The sequence below is a fragment of the Lathamus discolor genome, chromosome 4 (assembly GCF_037157495.1).
Source record: "Lathamus discolor isolate bLatDis1 chromosome 4, bLatDis1.hap1, whole genome shotgun sequence".
Taxonomy (NCBI): Eukaryota; Metazoa; Chordata; class Aves; order Psittaciformes; family Psittacidae; genus Lathamus; species Lathamus discolor.
The window spans coordinates 93,749,697-93,770,742 of NC_088887.1; the positions used below are offsets into that span (position 1 = coordinate 93,749,697).

Sequence of the window (21,046 nt, forward strand, 5' to 3'; positions counted from 1 at the left end):
CTTCTCTCATGACTTTCAGTGTGGGAAGAGTACTCTCAAGATTTCTCAAAAGTTTCTGCGTTTTTCCTTTCCCAAAATAGATCCTGAATCTGAAACAATATTCTGATCCCACAGCTACATATCTGTTGCTGCTACTTTTCTCTACATGCTGAATGGGGACTGATATGAGTAGAATACTTTTCAGTTTGCCACATTATGTTCACTTTTTGATATAAACGTGTTTTTAATATTAGCTTTTCAGAACATTTCATAGTTTTTTTGTAGTGGTAGGTCTCTGGCTTCTGAAAAGACTTATAAGGAGTGGCAAGTTGTTCTGTAGGGAATGAATATCACAATTTGTTTCTTTGGTTTTATTTAAAGGACCTACAAGGATGCTGGAAAGAGGCTCTTCGTTAGGGGTCGTAGTGATAGGACAAGGGGTAACAGGTTCAGACTTACTCAGGGGAAGTTTAGGTTAGATATAAGGAAGAAGGTCTTTACTGTGCGGGTGGTGAGGCACTGGAATGGGTTGCCCAAGGAAGTTGTGAATGCTCCATCCCCGGCAGTGTTCAAGGCCAGGTTGGACAGAGCCTTGGGTGGGATGGTTCAGTGTGTGGTGTCCCTGCCCATGGCAGGGTGGTTGGAACTAGATGATCTTGAGGTCCTTTCCAACCTTAACTATTCTATGATTCTATGATTTTATTATTTATTTAGCACGTGTATTTCCCACCTTCTCTCTTTGAGGAATGAAAGAACATAATGGGAGAATTTTCTTCATTGCTCATTTCTTTCATTGTCTGTTGTTCAAGTTGTAGTTAGGAATATGGGACATCCTCGGGACTCAAAAGAACAGTGTGTTGAACTGATTGAGCATTCATGACAAACGGTCAATTTGTTACATTTAAATGAGCTTTTTTGTTTAGCATTTTGATGCAAGAAACTGTCTCTGTCACCACTGGCTGTTCAGCAGTATGACTATGTCCAATGAGCCAAACCATCAAAACTATGAGTGCTCTGTCATATAAATATTAACTGGTTTTAAGGGTGATCCTGATAAATACTGTCCTAAAGGTAGACCATTTACTGAGATTCTGGTAAAATGCCTGAAGCCCAAGACTGAAGACTGTTATTGCACAATAAAAGTAACACTTCTGTCCAGAGGGAAATATTTTTACACAGCTATAGCTCAGAAAAGTCACCACCTCATTTATTACAATTTTCTCTTTCATTCTTTTAAAATGAATGATGCATATCTTTCCTGGACAATTCTCTTAACCAGACTTGGTTGAATTATTCATTATGAGTAATATTAGTTGTCAGTTTAGACTTTTTTTTCTTTCTATTCACAAACTTTTGAAAGCTGATATGGAAATGAATTCTTGGCCTCAGTGAAGTCAGTGGGAGGTTTGCTCTTTACTTCAAAAAGGCCAAACTTCATCTTTTATATTTATGATCTGTTCAAATTAAAACATCCTTTTGATGTGTATGAGACTTTGAGAAGGTACAATCCTACACTTAATGAGGGGATTTTTTTCTTTAAAAACACACCCCTAAATTATTTTAGTTTAATTACTGTAAAGTAATGATAATGATTAGTGAATGACTCAACTTGACAAGTCTTCAGTCCACCATCACACAAATATATTCAACCAGAAGCAGATAAAATACTAGAGGAAAAGAAAGCTAAAAGCTTTGTGTAGGTTAAATCCAACCCTCCAGAGTCTAATGTTGATGCTTAAATAGCTATTGTAAATTTGTCATAATTCTCTAAATTTTAGCGGATAGCAAGAAGAGGTCAAATATAAAAGCAAAGATCATCAGTAAAAGGAATGCTATAATTCAGAGCAAACAACAGCTAATGATTTTAATGCATCATTATGTAGAACAAAAAACCCTAAACCCCCAAACACACAATCATTAGAAAGAAAGAAACATCACAGCCCAATACATTAGAGAACTTGATGCAAGTTAGCCTATGCATGAGACCCAAGTTTTAACCTCATGTCCCAGGAGACAAGGGAAGGCAGAGAGAAAAGGTAGCAAGAAATCATCTCAGGATGTCAGAGAAGGGCAATAGTAATCCTGCTCCTTAACTAGACCATGATGCTGTGAATACAAACTTAGTTATCTAATTTTCTAAAAGATCTCAATTCATTTTCTTGGGTCGCTATGTGCCAGCAACAATCATATGAGTCATCTGCAGTTTTGTTTCACCAACATATTCTTTTCAGAACCTCCTAAGCTTTTGAGGTTTTTGTGTTTCATTTCATGCTGCAGTAAAAATAAAGGTTTTTAATTATCATACTGAATTAAAGTAAATGGAAGAATTTATTCAGTTATAGTGAGGTATATGTGTAATTAGACTGTTTTTTTTCTGATCCTGGAAAGATTCTTAAAATTCATAGTTGGCTTTTTTTTCTTTTATTATTATTACTTGGCAGATTACTTTAAGTGTATTAAAAAAAAGCAGCAAAACAAAACAGAAGATCCAAATGTGACCACTGATAACCTTTATAAAGATACATATAAATTCAAGAAACCACATAATTTCTTGCATAAGATTTTCTCTATAAGATTAAAGGGCAGGTTATAAGAGCTTGCTGATGGAAAGTTCAAAACTAAAGAAACCATAGAAAACATACATACTGTTTTTTCCTTAGAAGAATTGATTTTATTTAATCAAATAAAATATTGCTTCCATTTCATTTTTGAGGAATTAGAGCATCTGTTCTTCCCATTAAATTGTATCAATCAGATGAAGGCAGACTCAGGACAGTGCTAGTGAGTGAAGCAATGTTGTTTGTGAAAAGGAAGCCCACCTTCAGACTTCAGGGCATAATGGGGGCTGATCACTTGAACCTGAACATCTTGACTGCTGGTGCTGTGACATTTTTGCAGCATTCAGCATAAGGAGAAACCAGCTAATGACAGAAACCTTAGGAGAAATCTACTGGTTGCTCAAAATAAATCTCAGTAAGCAAGTGATCTTGAAAACTGCATACTTCGTGGTGGAATCATTTGGGGCACACTACTTGAATGAGCACAAGTTCATTCAGCCTGTTTAGCTGCCACCTCTCAGTTTTGCCATATGGGAGGTTTTCAGTTGAGACATTTAACAGCCCTAAGAACTTGCTGTTCTAGGGAAATTTGTTTACAGCAAATACAGCAGCGGCATGCTGCTTACATAGCTAGCAGGGCTGTGATACAAGGGAAAGCTATTAGAAAATGAACTTTTCCATCTTATCACCTGACAACCGTCAGGGTTATGTAAATGGATATATTTTACTTTTACGGTCAAACTTTACTGAGTTAAGTTGCTACTGTAGATACAAAATATACTACATTCTGAAGTGAAAAATACATTTCTTTGTTTTGAAAATGATGGTGATTATTTACCATTATCATGTGAAAACATGTCATGGTGCATCATATCATGACATCATATGTACTTACGGAAAAGCAAGAAAGAACATTTTGGACTGAAAAAAAAAAAAAAAAACCAAAAAACAAACCTCTGTCCTTGGCTGCATACAGATTTTTTTTTTTTTGGAAGATTTGAGTATTTTGTTTATTTTTGCATATCCTCATATATTTTTTTTTCTTTTTAATTCTGACTTTACGTTGTTTCATATGTTCATTGGTGACTATCTAGTTACAACACACAGTAATTAAAAAGACTCAGCATCTTCCTGGTAGGAACAAATTATTTCTTCTTTCCTTGGTGAGGCTACTCATATGTAAAGAAGGGTACATATCCTTTGTGTCTTGAAAGTATAAATGAATGCTTTCATTAGCTTACTTTAACTTTTAAATTTGTTTTTTAATTCTTTAATTGATCTTTTGTCAACATATTCATGTTTCTTAGAGTCAGATTCAGTTAAGAGAAAAATCAGAAGTAAACAGGGAAACACAAAGATATAAGGCACAGGAAATTTCTAGAAAACATAGGAAATCTCTAGAAATTTAGTAATTTATTAAGTGACAGTTATAAAATAACTGACAGCATAATCAGTTCTGACACTGACGGTTCCAAAGCCTCCATTGTCATTTTTAATGATTATTTAGATATTGCAAATAGAAAGGAGCAAAGCTCTGTGGCATTTCAGAAACACCTCTCTATAGCATTTTTTTTAATCTCTATTTATTTCTTTTTAATATTTTGTCATGTTATTTCAACTGTAAGACAAAATATTTCCTTCCTCAGGTCAAACAATTTTTCTAATTCATTACTTATTTAAAAAAAAAAAAACAAACAAACAAAAAAAAACCTTATGTTCAGAATCAGAAGTGTATTTCTTTTTTTAGGACAGAGAAATTTCCAAAAAGTAACTTTTCAATTGAGACTCATGTCATCCCACTTTAGCTGAGAGCAAACTGGTGCCTAGGCTAGTTAGTTATCTAGGGCTTCTTGACAGTCAGCAATAAGTAGGCATCTCTAAAGGGCAATTCAGCCCATTACCTTAAACGTTGTACAGTGTCTCTTCTGTAACAGGATTAATTACTGTGTCCTTTTCCCAACTAGGGAAGATCCTGCCATCAGTGTCATTCACTAATTCTACTCAAGGCATGACTCTTTCAGAAAAATACTGTCAAGCTAAGTAAAAGAGAAATAAAGAAATAAAAGAGGAAATGCATTCATTAAGGGGGTGAGAGGGAAAGTGTTCTTCACAGTTTCAGTGCACTCTAATTTTCAGATGATCATTGTGGAAAAAAGTTCAAAAAAATAGTGGCACATAAGTTAATACTTTTGGAAGGTAATTGTACAAGATTTCACCACACCACTTCTTTTCCTGCAAAAGAAATGCTTTCTGCAAGTGAGAATAACAAAGAATGCAAGAAAATGAGCTATATTTGTAATTGTGTTATTTTTTTATTTGCTTATATGCTCTTTTTCCCTTATGCCACCTGCATACACTTAACCTTAAGGAGAGACCTAGGTAGAAACAGGGAAGAGTTAGGAATTTCCCAATTCTGTGTTTATTTAAAATGGAAATATACTTCCAGCACAGAAGGTGGAGTATCTAACATATTCTACTATACGCCTAGCCTGAGGAAATCTAACTAACATAAATTATTCCACTGCATCAAAGTGATTTTGGTTTAGATGTGAGTGAGGGCCATGAGGGGCTATTGCTGCAGTTGCTAAGACATGAAGAAAATCAGTAGCAAATTATGTTGGGAAACTGTGGATTAGGGATGGGTGAGCCAGTTTAAGTAAACAATTTTTATCTACCCTGGAGAAAGAAACCCTAGAGGAAGTTTATTAAGGCTGCAGTATTTAGGGGACTGATTCTTCTTATTTAGAATGTTTTCCAGCAAGATAGAAAGGATCTTTTCTTCTCTCTCTTGAGGGAAAGAAGCAAATTGTGTCTAATTAATTTGTTAATTAATGCTTCTTATTGACAGCATCATATTTCTGGTCATGCATCATCTTATATCATTGTTTTTATCTAAGACAAAAAGAGAGGAATTCTACTGGGGCCAAAAATATGAAATCTTAATAAATATTGTTTCAAGAACATAATTTAAAAAAGAAAGAAGTGAATTACATTATTCTGGTTTGACACGTCTTGTTACATGTTCAAAAGGGTCCAGTAATTATGTAAACTACTATAATTTAAGCTTTTTTTTTTATAACTGATTGAATACATTAGTGTCTGAAAAAAAAATAAGTGGAATCCTGTGATATAGTGAAAGATAGTAGAGAAATTAGAGACATTGTGTATGCATTTTTTCTGTAACATCACTGCCATGTAATATTTATGCAGCATTGAAAATCTGAGGAACATCATGCTCCTCTCCATATCGAAGCCTCAAATAAGTGAAGCTGACTAGACCATCGCAATCATCACCATTTCAGTTATTCCCCCTCAAAAAAAAAAAAAAACCAAAAAACCCAAAGAAACACAAAAAAACAAAACCAAAACCCCATAGTGTACAAAATCAAAAGCCCCAGGCAATGGGATTTTAGTAAGACTTTCTAATGTGATTTTTGTCATCTGCAATTGCCATTAGTGTGAACTCCACACTGTCCAAAACTTCTCATACATTTTTAATTTATTTGAAAGCAAGAATTTTATCTAAGCTTTTCAAAGTTTGAAAGTGCCAGATTAAACTCTTAGCTTTCCCTGATATTTTCTGAGCAATAGGAAGTAATAGGTCTTACCCACTTAGCTATTATGAAAAAAAAATTGTTTCGTTCTCACTAATGGAGTAGTATATGAAGTTATGAAGAAGTAATAGGTGCTGAAATTATGAAATAGCTACAGAATGAAGTGAGAAGTAAAAGGATCATGTTGAAAACATCTGTATTAAAAGCTCTAGGGATGTTACGTGCAAAGCACTTCAGGACAACACTGAATCTGATATTATTTAGCATTTATCTATGACCTATTTCAAGCAGAAGTTATAGACACTCTGGCACAGCTGCCTATAAAGAGTCTACGATTCAGGATGTAAATTTAAAGGGTTTTCCTGATCAGAGCAGCAAGTTTTTGAAACTTTTGAAACAGAAGGCGGCACAACCTAATTTTTTTGAAGGCAGAGCTTGATCAGCCTACACAAAAGGTTATGTGATGCTGTTACGTGTTTTACCAGGGCCCTATGGCGGATAAATCATATTTTTTCTAGACATTTACTTAGTCTTACTTAGAAAACACAGTTACCTAATCTATCCCTCTTTCTTATTACTGGAGAACTAGGCACTCAGTGAGGCACTCTGCTTTCATCATTTATTATCCCATAGCAAAAGTATTTTAAAGTGTCAGCTTTCTAGTTAATGCAGAAAGGTGAAAAATAAAGATCAACTGCACCCATTTTAAGTGGCAGTTAGAGGTAGACACCTCAAAAGAGGTTGACAGTAATACTGTAAATGTTAAGCCTATCTTGAAATAACCTTTTGAATACTGAATATCACCAATACACAGAAAGACTTAAAGCTTGTCTTGTGCAAGGGGTGTAGGACAGTCATTAATCTTATGTTGCACACATTTTCCAAATATGCTTTTTTTTCTTTCGTTCAACACAGGAAGAGGGAGAAGGCTGTGGTGGCACAGAGAGCATTTGTTCCTTTAACCTGAAAACTGTCATAATACGTGATTGCCTGTAACAGATAGGAAAACATATCTGCTTATTGAGAAGTCTGGTCCCATCATTTTTCTCAAGGCTTCTTTCTCTTCTTCCACACTCCTCTGTTAGCTTCTAGTTTAAATATCAATTAGCAGTTAGTTAAGGAGGTAGGAAGGTCCAAGTGGAACAGAGGATTTCCTCCAGGAATGAAAATAGTAACATTCTCAAGCAACAGCTACATGGAACACCTCACATTTTATTCAGCATTGCAGCCCCCATGCCACAGCTGCTGTGAGATATGGATTTTTTTGTGTGTGTGTAAACATGTAGATGTTCTTCTGCAATACAGAAATATGTAAAACAAAAAGATGAGAAAGTTGGGTTAAAGCTTTATAAGCCAGTACAGTATTTTACTGTGGCTCAGTATTTCTCATCTTACCATCTGCTGTTTGTTTTCCTACCTTCTAATACTATGGTAATTTATTTACACAACAGCACAGTGGTAGAGTACTGGCAAGATATACTCAAAATATTGTTGCATTTAGGCAAAAGAGATTAATTCAGCTGTCCTTTGAGATACTGGGAGACTTTAAAAAAAAGAAACACTATACTACAAACTCGCTTATGAACATTTATTTTAAAGGCTCACATGAACTCTCTAAGGAGATCTGGAAGGAAAATAACTAAGACATTCCTGTGGAGATCTATGAAGCCTTCAGAGATTACAGTAAAATCAAGCAGATGTATGAAAACTCTTTGAAGTCAGGAATTACTCTGTTAATGTTTGTCTCTTTTTTAATTCTTTCTCTTTTATTTCTTCATATCTGCATCTTCCTTTTGTTTTGCTTACCTCTGTTTTCCTCACAGAGGTATAGAAACATACTTCTACAACAAACAAAAAATACCAAGTTCAACATAGATTATGAATGTAATTCTGCCCTCATGTTATTTAAAAGTTATGAGGCTTCTATAAGAAAGAAAAAATATTGGTTGGTAAAACAATTAAGTAGTTTGATAGCTAGTTTTCATGTCATTAGAAATTGAAACAAAGAAGAAAATACTGAAAACTGCCATTGCATGGTAATGACTCTGTCAGGCTGCTTAGGTGTTAGCCTTGGAAACATGGATGTTATTATCCTTGCAATCCTGACAGCTGGGACATAACAGTTCCTATGTTTCTTGAGTACAAGTACTGGAAACACCACCAACAGGATAATATTCGCAATGGTTTCTATGAGTTTCATGGGGATAGAGTATCTGACTGTCTCACTTGGAAGCCCCGCTTCTGCTGAAGTTGGCAAGCTGGTGAGAAACACTGGAAATTTACTTGACAGGAGCTGCTTATAAATGTACATTGGTTGGATGTCTGGCTTTAACTCCTTGATTGTTGTCTAATGTTCTTCTTTCCTCAAACTAATGAGTTTTGGAAAAAACATACTTGTCCCATTGCAATTAATTCAACATTTCCTGATTATGTAGTTGCAGTCTTTCTTCTTCATGTAGGTGGAGGATCCTACCTTCTGATGCCCCATATCATATATATGTCAGAGTAATATCAGGATGAGTGGCGGCAGCCTGAGGCCCAGTCTGTTATGACTGAATCCATCTCAGATGCCTTTCACTTTGAATGAATGAGAGTAATGGGTTCATGAATGAAACCAGCTCCATTGTGACAATTTTCAAATAGACACAAACAAACTGAAAAATGCTTTCAGTGGTTTTGGGGGATCAGAGGGTATCACCTCTCTGAAGGCAGGACCGGTCATTGACTCTTTTGTAATTAACATATGTACTGTAGTTTTAATGACATTAGAAAAGCAGTTGCTTGCCCCTGAATTCTGAAGGAACTGCAGTATAAAACTCCTGAATGTCTGTTATGTAATTTAGCAAAAAAAAAAAAAAAAAGCAGAAGAAAGACTTAAAAAAACCTGAGAAAATCATCAAAAGAATGTTATAAATTACAGTTCAGTCCGTTTAAGCTCAATATACGTTAAATAGTAAATTTAACTAAGTTAAATAGTAGTAGATTTAATAGAGAAATACAAAATAAGGGAGACCTGTGACAAAAGATCTATCTTTCAGAAAGAAATTATGTTTCATAAATTCATTAGAATTATTTTAAAGTACTCCAGAAGCATGATGATATTATTCACGTGGATTTAGTGTGCTTGGATTTTCAAAAGCCTTCCACATATCTTCTATAATAGGCTTTTAAATAAATTAAGCTGTCTCAAAATAGAAAGAAAAAATCCTCTCATGCATTAAGTAATAGTTAAGAGAGAGAGAAAATAAATTATACAAATAAACTGAAGGGTGACAGGCAGTCTCAGGTATCTGTACTGTTATTTGTGTTCCGAATATTCTAAAAGGCGGGAATAGTGAGGCAAAAAATTTGCTGATATTATAAAGTTTACATGAGGAAAATATTACTTCTGATTGAAAAGTTACAACTGGACATCACAACACTTGCTGACTAGGTTGTTAGAAGGCAGAATAAATTCCATATCTGTAAAAGCAGTGTCACAGTTATGAAAGGAGAGCACGGCTCACATAATTTTAATGCTACTTATTGGCCACTGGGAAGCATAAATTGTCAATGATAACAAATAGTTTGGTCATCTTTGAGAATCTGATGCAGACATTTTGCAGACATGTGATAATGGTGCTTCCCTGGAGCAGACAGAATAGGTATGGCAGAAGGCAATGTGAAATGAAGCATGAGAAATGACTAAGAAGAGGATAGATAGAAGGAAAATTAGGGAATACTTGAACAACAGGAGATTCTGGAGGAAACTCTTACTATGTCAGAAAACAGAAAATAGATACTGTATCCCTCAGTACTTACTTAGACGTCATCAGTAGGTGTTGTGGAGAGTGAAAGTATAAATGAATTTGTAATGAGATTAGACAAATTAATGAGGCATAGGACAGCTAATGCCTTTTAAATACAACAATTAGGATAGAATTTTCAAGGTAGGCTGCCCTTAACAGATGATAGTTGGAAGCTGAGAAGTTATGGCAGCAAGAGACCATACATTATCTAGTTTAGGATAAAAATGGATGTCATGGTTTAAGCTCAGTCGTAAATCAGCCATGCAGTCCTCACTCACTCCCCACCCCCCCATTTTTCTCCCCCCACTCCCAGAGGTATGGGAAGGACAATTGAAAGAATGTAACTCCCACTGGTTGAGATAAGAACAGCCCAGTAACTAAGGTATAACACAAACCACTGCTGCTACCACCAATAATAATAATGATAAGGGAAATAACAAGGGAAGAGAATACAATACTACCTGCCAACCGATACCCAGCCTGACCGAGTAGTGAACTAGCCCTTCCAGGTCACTCTCAGTTTACATCCTGGGCATGATGTGCTGTGGTATGGAATACCTCTTTGGCTAGTTTGGGTCAGGTGTCCCGTCTCTGCTTACTCCCGGCTTGCACTCTTCCCTGGCAGAGCATAAGACTCAGAAAGTCCTTGGTCAGACTAAACATTTGAGCAGCAACTAAAAACATCGGTGTTATCAGTGCTGTTCCCAGCCCGAAAGTCAAAAACACAGCGCTGCACCAGCTACTAAGAAGGAGAAAAAATGACTGCTACTGCTGAACGTAGGACAATGGAACTGCCAACTAATTTAACAGAGTGGCTTTTGTATTCCAATGTAATAAGATGCCTGAAAGAAATTAAATTTTTCTTTCATTATTGCATTCAACAAATCACTGTGAACTACACTATACAAACATATCTGTCCATTTGTTTGCAAAAATAAATATAAATTCTTTATAAAAAAAATAGGCTTTAAAATTCATGGTATATAAGCAAAATTAACAGATAAGATTGTAAGAACATATTCACCTGAGGCCTAGAGATAACCACTTTGGTTATGTTTTCATAGTTTTGTTTGTAGTAAGAAAACTACTGCTGTCCTAGAATTTATGCAAAATTTTTTTAAAAATATATAGTTCGGACATATGCAAGCAGTAGGTTTATGAAACTGCAGTATTTATGGAATTTTTATTTTGAATTCCACCATTGCATCATTTTAATTTGGTAGTTTAAAATTATCTTTGACAAGTAGGAAAATTTCAAAACCCTAATCTCTTAAAGCAATACAATTTTTTATCGTAGGTGCAGATATTTTTCTACAATTTCTATCATTTAATATGAACACCCCTCTGCAGGAAAACCTCAGAACATTCAATTTATCTTTGTCAGAAATCAAAAAGTAATATATAAGGTCAAATATTTCCTGAAAAATTATGTAATTTTTTAGGTTTATGAAACTATGTCTCTGTATTAAAAAGCAGGGGTTAACTGTACTGTCATCCAGTTAAATATTAGTCTTTCCTCTAAGTTTAGTTTTTAAATTTTAAAATTTTCCAGCTGTAAATATTATCAGATTTGATTAATTATATGCTATTAATACTACAATAGAATAAATACAACTATATGCATATCTATATCTGTAATTATACATTAAAATAACAATATAATGGCAACAATTATTTTGCTTCCCATAAAATGTAAAGACTGAATTTGGGATCACATTAATTTTATTTTTCTTTGCTTAAGATATATAGTCTAAGATACTGTTTTATGATATGAAATAGTCCAGCTCCTTGTAAGAAAATTCTGATGAATATAATATCAGCACAGGCACAGTTTTCATTTTGGTCTTCTGCAAGATGATACTGATGTTTTAGGCAATTTTGATATGTTGATACATTTCAGATTCTTACAAAAATTGTGCCATCATCTAGAGTGTTTGCATTAACCTGAAAAATACTCTCTTCTTCCAGAACTAATATAGAGACAGGCTCACTTTTCCAATGTATTCTGGCTAAAATAGGCTGCTGAAAAAAATTGTATTTAGAAGCCTAAGGTAAAACTTCTCATTACTCTTGGTGTGATACAATGTTTGGGATGTATACACACTCTTATAATGGAAATTTTATATAACTAGTCAACTCCAAAAGCATAAGCAATGAGAATTTCTCTCAGATGGCCTCAGAGGCAGGTCTCTGAACAATGCTTCACTCTACTGTGCATAGACAAATTTACCAGGATATCTGAGACCTAAAGGAGATTATTAGTATTTCCCAGCATAGAGCAGGGTTCATGTAAAGAACAGAGGAATCTTGTTCCTCAGCATAGGCTTGAAAGTTGGATGCAGAACTGCAAAAGACACAACTTATGAAATGCCAGTGAAGATCTTTCAAGTCATGAATACCAAATCCCTTTGAAAATTAGGCCATTTCTTTCTGCCTTTAAACCAGATAGCTTGTAGATAGCAAAAGTAAAACAGGGTGGAACATGGGCTGCAAGATTTTTACTTCAGAGACATGCTCTGCAGTTGCCTCACCAATGAATATCAAGGAGGCAAAACAGTCAGCAGTACATCTCTGAGGAAGCCATGTCCTTCAATGGTTTCCCTGCCTTCAGAGAGCCCATGAAGCCCATTACCCTTGCCTGCATTTATTCTGTGGCTTTTCAAGGCAGAATCCCTGCTCTTTTTATTTTCCTGATGAGTAAGCCTTTCATTTCTGTCATAGTAAATTTAATTAAATTTTCTGAAGATGTAAATGTTTTACAGAAGTTATAATGACTGGAAAAAGGGAAATATAATTCCCATTTTCAAGAAGGGGAAAATGAAAGACCCGGAGAATTACAGACTTGTCAGTCTCACCTCTGTGCCTGGCAAAATCTTGGAGCAGATTCTCCTGGACAGCATGCTAAGGCACATGAAAAACAACAAGGTGCTTGGTGACAGCCAGCATGGCTTCACTAAGGGACAATCCTGCCTGACCACTTTGGTGGCCTTCTATGATGGGGCTACAGAATTGTAGTGTTCAAGGCCAGGTTGGATGAAGCCTTGGGTGGGATGGTTTAGTGTGAGGTGTCCCTGCCTATGGCAGGGTGGTTGGAACTAGATGATCTTGAGGTCCTTTCCAACCCTAACTATTCTGATTCTATGGTTCTATAATATACACTAAAACATATTGTGACCTTTTTCTTACTCCTTTTATTATATTTTAATGGTATTCTTTATATATATTTTCAGTTACAAATTGATATAAATAACACTCATGGCAAATTAATGAATTGTTGCAGGACAGACTGCAATTTAAAGAAAAGCATTATTGATAATGAAATTGTGATGTTAATTTTTAAATGAGGAATTCTGTCTTTTTTTTTTTTTTTTAGCTACACATGCCTACAAACACACTCACATATGCTTATACACTTGCAGATGCATACATATGTGTATAGATATAGGGAAATGAAAACTGGAAAAACTAATTGTCGTGGTTTGAACCCAACCACAAACCTCGTTCACTCACTCCCCCCCCCTTCTTGCCCTCCCCCTGCTCCTGGAGGGACGGAGAGGAGAATTGAAAAGAATGCAACTCCCACGGGTTGAGATAAGAACAGTTTAGTAACTAAGGTATAACACAAATCACTGCTGCTACCACCAATAATAATAATGATAAAGGAAATAACAAGAGGAAAGAATACAACACCTTAACACCAGCCGACCAATAACTCGCCCCACTCCCCCCAGCCAAGCACCGACCGATACCTCGTCCAACCCTGCAGTCCCTCTAGCCCTTCTGGGTCACTCTCCGTTACATCCTGGGCATGACGTGCTGTGGTATGGAATACCTCTTTGGTCAGTTTGGGTCAGGTGTCCTGTCTCTGCTTCCTCCCAGCCTCCCCTCCTCCCTGGCAGAGCATGAGGCTCACAAAAGTCCTTGGCCAGACCAAACATTCGAGCAGCAACTGAAAACATCGGCATTATCAGCACTGTTCCAAGGCCAAAAGATCAAAACACAGCACTGCACTAGCTCCTAAGAAGGAGAAGAATGACTGCTGCTGCTCAACCCAGGACATTATCCACCCCTTATTCCATACCATTCACGTCATGCTCAGATCCCACATCTTCAATATCCCATCACTCTTACATATATATACATCTACATATACACAGAGAAAAACCTCATTTCTTAGTGCATGGACCTATAAAGCTGCTGAGTCCATCTGGTCCATGATGTCAGGCTCCATCTCTTGTTACAGTCTCTCAGAGCAGGAGAGGCTGTGTGCAGTGTCCACACTCGTGAACCACCTGGGCAATAGTGTCCATTGCTAAGTCCACCCCTCGATCATGAGTCCATCTCTATGTTGCATCTCTGCCCTGATGGCCTGAAGTGTCATGGCCCACCAGGCTCGAAATAATTCACTGTCCCCTTCAGCAGTTTCTGCAGCTTGTTGCTGGGGACCCCATAGAGCCGCCTTCCATCTCCAATGCTTCCAAAGCACTGGAGGGTCCCAGTGGACCAGATACTCTCTCATACTGTCCCACACACACTGCCACTCATGACTGTCCAGCCTTGGGGAAGATCTCTTGGCCCTCCCATATTGTTGTCTAACCCCAGTCAAGAAGCAAATCTGACTCTGCTTAACTTCTGAGATCAGACAAAATGGCCGTGGGTAGAACACCCTCTGTGTGTGTGCCAGCATGCTGATCCCCATCACAATCAGCAGGCAGGTCCCAAGGGTACCCAAAGGCCATTCAAACCCTTCAGAACTCTCAAACGATGCTGCTGTACTTGTCCCTGGGGCTGGTGCAGCTGCTGTGCTTGCCGGCTCTCCCACCACCGGCTTCTCTTTCCCTGGGCCCAGCTCTTCCTCCTCTGCCTTCCTGGGAAATGCTGCCTGGGCTCCTGCATCCTCCTGCGGCTCTGCGGGCGGCTGCCGGGGGACGCTCTCGGCCGCCACGAGGCTCGGTTCCTCCGCGGGGCTCGGCTCCTCCGCGGGGCTCGGCTCCTCCGCGGGGCTCGGCTCCTCCGCGGGGCTCGGCTCCTCCGCGGGGCTCGGCTCCTCGGCCGCCTCCTCCCGCTGCTCAGCAGCCGCCTTCCTCCCGGCCTCGGGCCCCGCTCCCGCCGCCGCCTGGTCCCCGGGGCCGCTCTCCCGGGCCGCTTCGGCCGCCGCCGGCTCCCGGGACCGCTCCCCCTCGGCTCCCCGCAGCTTCACGAAGACAAAGGCGAGGACGAGGGCCATGATAGTGAAGAGCAGCGGGACGGCCCGGTACAAGTCCACGGCCACGTCCATCTCTCCCTGCTGCTGGAGCCCACCCGTATTACAAGCCATTGCCATAAAGTACAGTGAAACAAAAACCTTAGCCCAAGCCCCACACTTGATAAACACGAACACAGGGAATACCGGCTCTATGTAATGTACTACATTCTGAAGCGCTGAGAGCAAGAGAAACAACTTTGAGAGCCAATAAATCAGCACTGTGACGACTATTAATCTGATCATCTCCGTCGTTATCTCAACCCTTTGTGCCCCACGTTGGGCGCCAAAAAGAACTGTCGTGGTTTGAACCCAACCACAAACCTCGTTCACTCACTCCCCCCCCCTTCTTGCCCTCCCCCTGCTCCTGGAGGGACGGAGAGGAGAATTGAAAAGAATGCAACTCCCACGGGTTGAGATAAGAACAGTTTAGTAACTAAGGTATAACACAAATCACTGCTGCTACCACCAATAATAATAATGATAAAGGAAATAACAAGAGGAAAGAATACAACACCTTAACACCAGCCGACCAATAACTCGCCCCACTCCCCCCAGCCAAGCACCGACCGATACCTCGTCCAACCCTGCAGTCCCTCTAGCCCTTCTGGGTCACTCTCCGTTACATCCTGGGCATGACGTGCTGTGGTATGGAATACCTCTTTGGTCAGTTTGGGTCAGGTGTCCTGTCTCTGCTTCCTCCCAGCCTCCCCTCCTCCCTGGCAGAGCATGAGGCTCACAAAAGTCCTTGGCCAGACCAAACATTCGAGCAGCAACTGAAAACATCGGCATTATCAGCACTGTTCCAAGGCCAAAAGATCAAAACACAGCACTGCACTAGCTCCTAAGAAGGAGAAGAATGACTGCTGCTGCTCAACCCAGGACACTAATGTATAAAATATGCCAGATTTTTCCGTATGTATTTTCAGTGTCTCAGATGACATATTTTTTCCTTCACATCATCTTTTTTATAGTGCAAGCATATCAGGACTTCAAACCACAGCTCAATGTATAAATGTCATATAATTTGTCATTGTGATGAGCTTTCTTGATGATTGAAATAATATTTTTAGAATACACTTTAATGCTATATTGTCAGAGATGAAAACCTTGGCTAAACACAGCTCCTTTTCTTTTCACTTTCCCTAACATAAATAGTAGAGTGTCGTGGTTTAAACCCAACCACAAACCTCGTTCACTCACCACCACCCCCCCCCCCCCCTTCTTGCCCTCCCCCTGCTCCTGGAGGGACGGAGGGGAGAATCAAAAAGAATGCAATTCCCACAGGTTGAGATAAGAACAGTTTAGTAGCTAAGGTATAACACAAACCACTGCTGCTACCACCAATAATAATAATGATAAAGGAAATAACAAGAGGAAAGAATACAACACCTCAACACCAGCCGACCAGTAACTCGCCCCACTCCCCCCAGCCGAGCACTGACCGATACCTTGTCCAACCCTGCAGTCCTCCCAGCCCTTCCGGGTCACTCCCCATTACATCCTGGGCATGACGTGCTGTGGTATGGAATACCTCTTTGGTCAGTTTGGGTCAGGTGTCCTGTCTCTGCTTCCTCCCAGCCTCCCCTCCTCCCTGGCAGAGCATGAGGCTCAGAAAGTCCTTGGCCAGACCAAACATGTGAGCAGCAACTGAAAACATCAGCATTATCAGCTCTCTTCCCAGGCCAAAAAATGAAAACATAGCACTGCACTAGCTACTAAGGAGAAAAATGACTGCTACTGCTGAACCCAGGACAGTATCCACCCCTTATTCCATACCATTCACGTCATGCTCAGATCCCACATTTTCAGTATACCATCACACTTATCTCAGTACACTCTTAGTGCATGGACCAGTCCCTATAAAGCTGCTGAGTCCATCTGGTCCATGATGTCAGGCTCCATCTCTTGTAACAGTCTCTCAGAGCAGGAGAGGCTGTGTGCAGTGTACACACTCGTGAATAACCTGGGCAATAGTGTCCATTGCCAAGTCCATCCCTCGATCATGAGTCCATCTCTGTGTTGCATCTCTGCCCTGATGGCCTGAAGTGTCATGGGCCTACCAGGCTCAAAATAATTCACCGTCCCCTTCAGCAGTTTCTGCAGCTTGTTGCTGAGGACTCCATAGAGCTGCCTTCCATCTCCAATGCTTCCAAAGCACTGGAGGGGCCCAGTGGACCAGATACTCGCTCATACTGTCCCACACACCCTGCCACTCATGGCTGTCCAGCCTTGGGGAAGATCTTTTGGTCCTCCCATATTGTTGTCTAACCCCAGACAAGAAGCAAACCTGAGTCTGCTTGACTTCTGAGATCAGACAAAATGGCCGTGGGTAGAACACCCTCTGTGTGTGTGCCAACATGCTGATCCCCATCACAATCAGCAGGCAGGTCCCAAGGGTACCCAAAGGCCATTCAAACCCTTCAGAACTCTCCAATGACGCTCCTGTGCTTGTCCCTGGGTCTGGTGCAGCTGCTGTGCCTGCCGGCTCTCCCACCTCCAGCTTCTCTTTTCCCGGGTGCAGCTCTTCCTCCTCTGCCGTGCTGGGAAATGCTGCCTGGGCTCCTCCATCCTCCTAGGGCTCGGCGGGCGGCTTCCGAGGAAAGCTCTCGTATGTCGCGGGGCTGGGCTCGGCCGCGGGGCTCGGCTCCTCCGCGGGGCTCGTCGCCTCCGCGGGGCTCGGCTCCTCGGCCGCCTCCTCCCGCCGCTCAGCAGCCGCCTTCCTCCCGGCCTCGGGCCCCGCTCCCGCCGCCGCCTGGTCCCCGGGGCCGCTCTCCCGGGCCGCTTCGGCCGCCGCCGGCTCCCGGGGCCGCTCCCCCTCGGCTCCCCGCAGCCTCACAAAGACGGAGGCGAGGACAAGGGCCAGGGCGGTGAAGAGCAGCGGGGCGGCCGGGTACAAGTCCACGGCCACGTCCATCCCTCCCTGCTGCTGGAGCCCACCCGTATTACAAGTCATTGCCATAAGGTACAGTGAAACAAAAACCTTAGCCCAAGCCCCACACTTGATAAACACCAACATAGCAAATACCGGCTCTAAGTAATGTACTACATTCTGAAACTGAGATCAAGAGAAACAACTTTGAGAGCCAATAAATCAGCATTGTGACGAGTGACTATTAATCCGGTCAGATCTGTCGTTATCTCAACCCTTCGTGCCCCACGTTGGGCGCCAAAAAGAACTGTCGTGGTTTAAACCCAACCACAAACCTCGTTCACTCACACACACACACACACACACACACACACACACCCTTGCCCTCCCCCTGCTCCTGGAGGGACAGAGAGGAGAATCGAAAAGAATGCAACTCCCACGGGTTGAGATAAGAACAGTTTAGTAACTAAGGTATAACACAAATCACTACTGCTACCACCAATAATAATAGTGCTAAAGGAAATAACAAGAGGAAAGAATACAACACCTCAGCACCAGCCGACCAATAACTCGCCCCACTCCCCCCAGCCGAGCACTGACCGATACCTTGTCCAACCCCGCAGTCCTCCCAGCCCTTCCGGGTCACTCCCCGTTACATCCTGGGCATGACGTGCTGTGGTATGGAATACCTCTTTGGTCAGTTTGGGTCAGGTGTCCTGTCTCTGCTTCCTCCTGGCTTCCCCTCCTCCCTGGCAGAGCATGAGGCTGAGAAAGTCCTTGGCCAGACCAAACATGTGAGCAGCAACTGAAAACATCAGCATTATCAGCTCTCTTCCCAGGCCAAAAAATGAAAATATAGCACTGCACTAGCTACTAAGGAAAAAATGACTGCTACTGCTGAAGCCAGGACATAGAGACACTAAATATGTACAGTAAGTCTCAACTCAGAATTGGTGCCTTCACCTGTATTGTGTGTTAATTACCACAGTAATTAAAAAGAAATACCTAGTCTTTATTGTCATGTATGACAGCTAAAAACACCATTAGGCATCCAAGTTAAAGGGCATAGTTTTTGTCTTGGTTTCAGTTTAGGATATAGATAGAGAATAAGACAAAAACTGACATGAAAACACACATGCCTAAGTATCTTATGGATCACTAATTCAGATATAAATACTATGTGATGGCTGTAGGACAACTATTTTCACATTTGCCTTTTTGTTTTCTGAGTAATTTTGGCTTGCAGTTCCTGTCTGACGTTTCTTATTTCTATTTTTTTCAATTTAATATTGTTTCCTTTTTATTCAAATACTTTCACCACATGTGTAAATGGTATAGATTTTTATAGCTATCTGAAATCTGCATGAATGTTTTGTAAAAAGACATAAGTAAAATAACTTAAAAGGGTTTTCATTTTTTCAATTACTCATTAATTGTCTCATAATATCTGTTGATCTTCTTGCTACTTAAGAGACACTGTGCAAACAGTGGAACCCAGGGACTAGAAAAACTGTATTAGTCTTCATTAACACAGTGCATCCCCTAGAATTTTAAAGAAGACATCTGGAGTAAAGCAAAGAAATGACTCAATAAAGATCACAAATCAGACCAACAGAGCAGTTTTTGTGAACCCTTATGTATGCAAACTATCTATTATATTCATATTGAAACGTGTTTAAGGCAACAAAACATCTTCAAACCCACCTTTTAATGACTCATTTAGGGAAAAAAGTGAAAGAAATGCAAATTTTTTAAATCCCTTTGATATAACCTGGGATAACAAACTAATTTGCTATATCTAGAAATGCCACTATGGAGCAATATCAGTGTTATTTATCTTCCCTAATTGTTCATTTGTATACTTAAGTACATCTATATTTTGTTTAAATTTAACTTTAAAACTATATGGCTTGCAATGATTGGTGGGAGGGATAATTGTTGTATTCTACCATTATTTTCACTCTTAGATAGCGAATTTATAGGAAACCTGAACTTCATTTTATGATGGGGTTTTGGATTCTTTTTTCTGCCAGAAAAATAACTGTAATAGCACTTTGCATACACTGGGGAGGCATATTCCTTTTACAAGCTGACTATAACATTTTACTATAAAAGCTATTAAAAAAACTCTGATTTTTTAGGACCCGCTGGTCCTAAAATATCTGTTACATGGTGGTTACAAAGATAACAATACTGAATTAAACACCTGTTTGGCTTTTTTTGTGTCACTGGTGGTGAGTGATGGGGGGTATTTTTTGGGAAGAAAATAGCCTGTTTGGCAACAACAAAAATGCCTTCTAACGTTTAAGTCTGGAAAAGGTTAATTCTCATAAAAGCTGTCCATTTTATGGAATGACATTAACAGCACAATTGCTATGTGCTTTTGCGTCTAAATGCGTGATTACAACAATGAAAGATATTAAATAAAGAAACCCAAGCCCAGAACTGCTAACACATAGAGCAAAAAAAAAAGAAGTACTTATTTTTTCCCCCTCTTTCCCACTGCATGTGTATTTCACAGTGTGCATACTACACACTTCTTTAGGGTACTGTTAAAGCTGCTTCAGGGATAATGTTTGTGGGGCGCCACAACCCATGCTAAATATACTATGCAAACAGAGTTTGAAAGGCATGAGGCACCTTCACCATAGATTTCAAAGTGAATTAGCATAATAAATACAGTATAGGCTTTAAATTTGCCTTTTAGGGGAATATGACAGATGTGTAAGCCATTTCTACAGCAAGTCTGTTCTGAATAATTAGAACTGCTCAGGAGCTTAAACTCGAGGTCATGGGAGGACATATAACAGCTACAGGTAATGTGTAAAGAGTAAAAAAAATCTGCATATATCCTTTGGTCATTTTACACAATAATTTTTTTTTAATTACATATCATTCATGATTTATGCTTGTAATTGCAATGAGTTCCTTGGACCATAGAAATCAATAAAAACTTTACTGTTGATTTCAGTGCAGCCACGTTTTCACCCTGAGCATTCTAGGTTATGACATTTTGTTCTGGATCTTTGCCAGTGCTTGCAAGACCCAGATGG

The 21,046-nt window shown here is 39.7% G+C and overlaps 1 long non-coding RNA gene across 1 annotated transcript in view; it reads right to left on the bottom strand.

Annotated features, from left to right (window-relative positions):
* Positions 1-16,607, bottom strand: part of LOC136012766 (uncharacterized) — a 40,622-nt gene extending 24,015 nt beyond the window's left edge. Inside the window, exon 1 of the long non-coding RNA XR_010611951.1 lies at positions 16,573-16,607. This is a non-coding gene — a long non-coding RNA (uncharacterized LOC136012766). The remainder of the gene's footprint in view (positions 1-16,572) is intronic.
* Between the last annotated feature and the right edge of the window lie 4,439 nt (positions 16,608-21,046).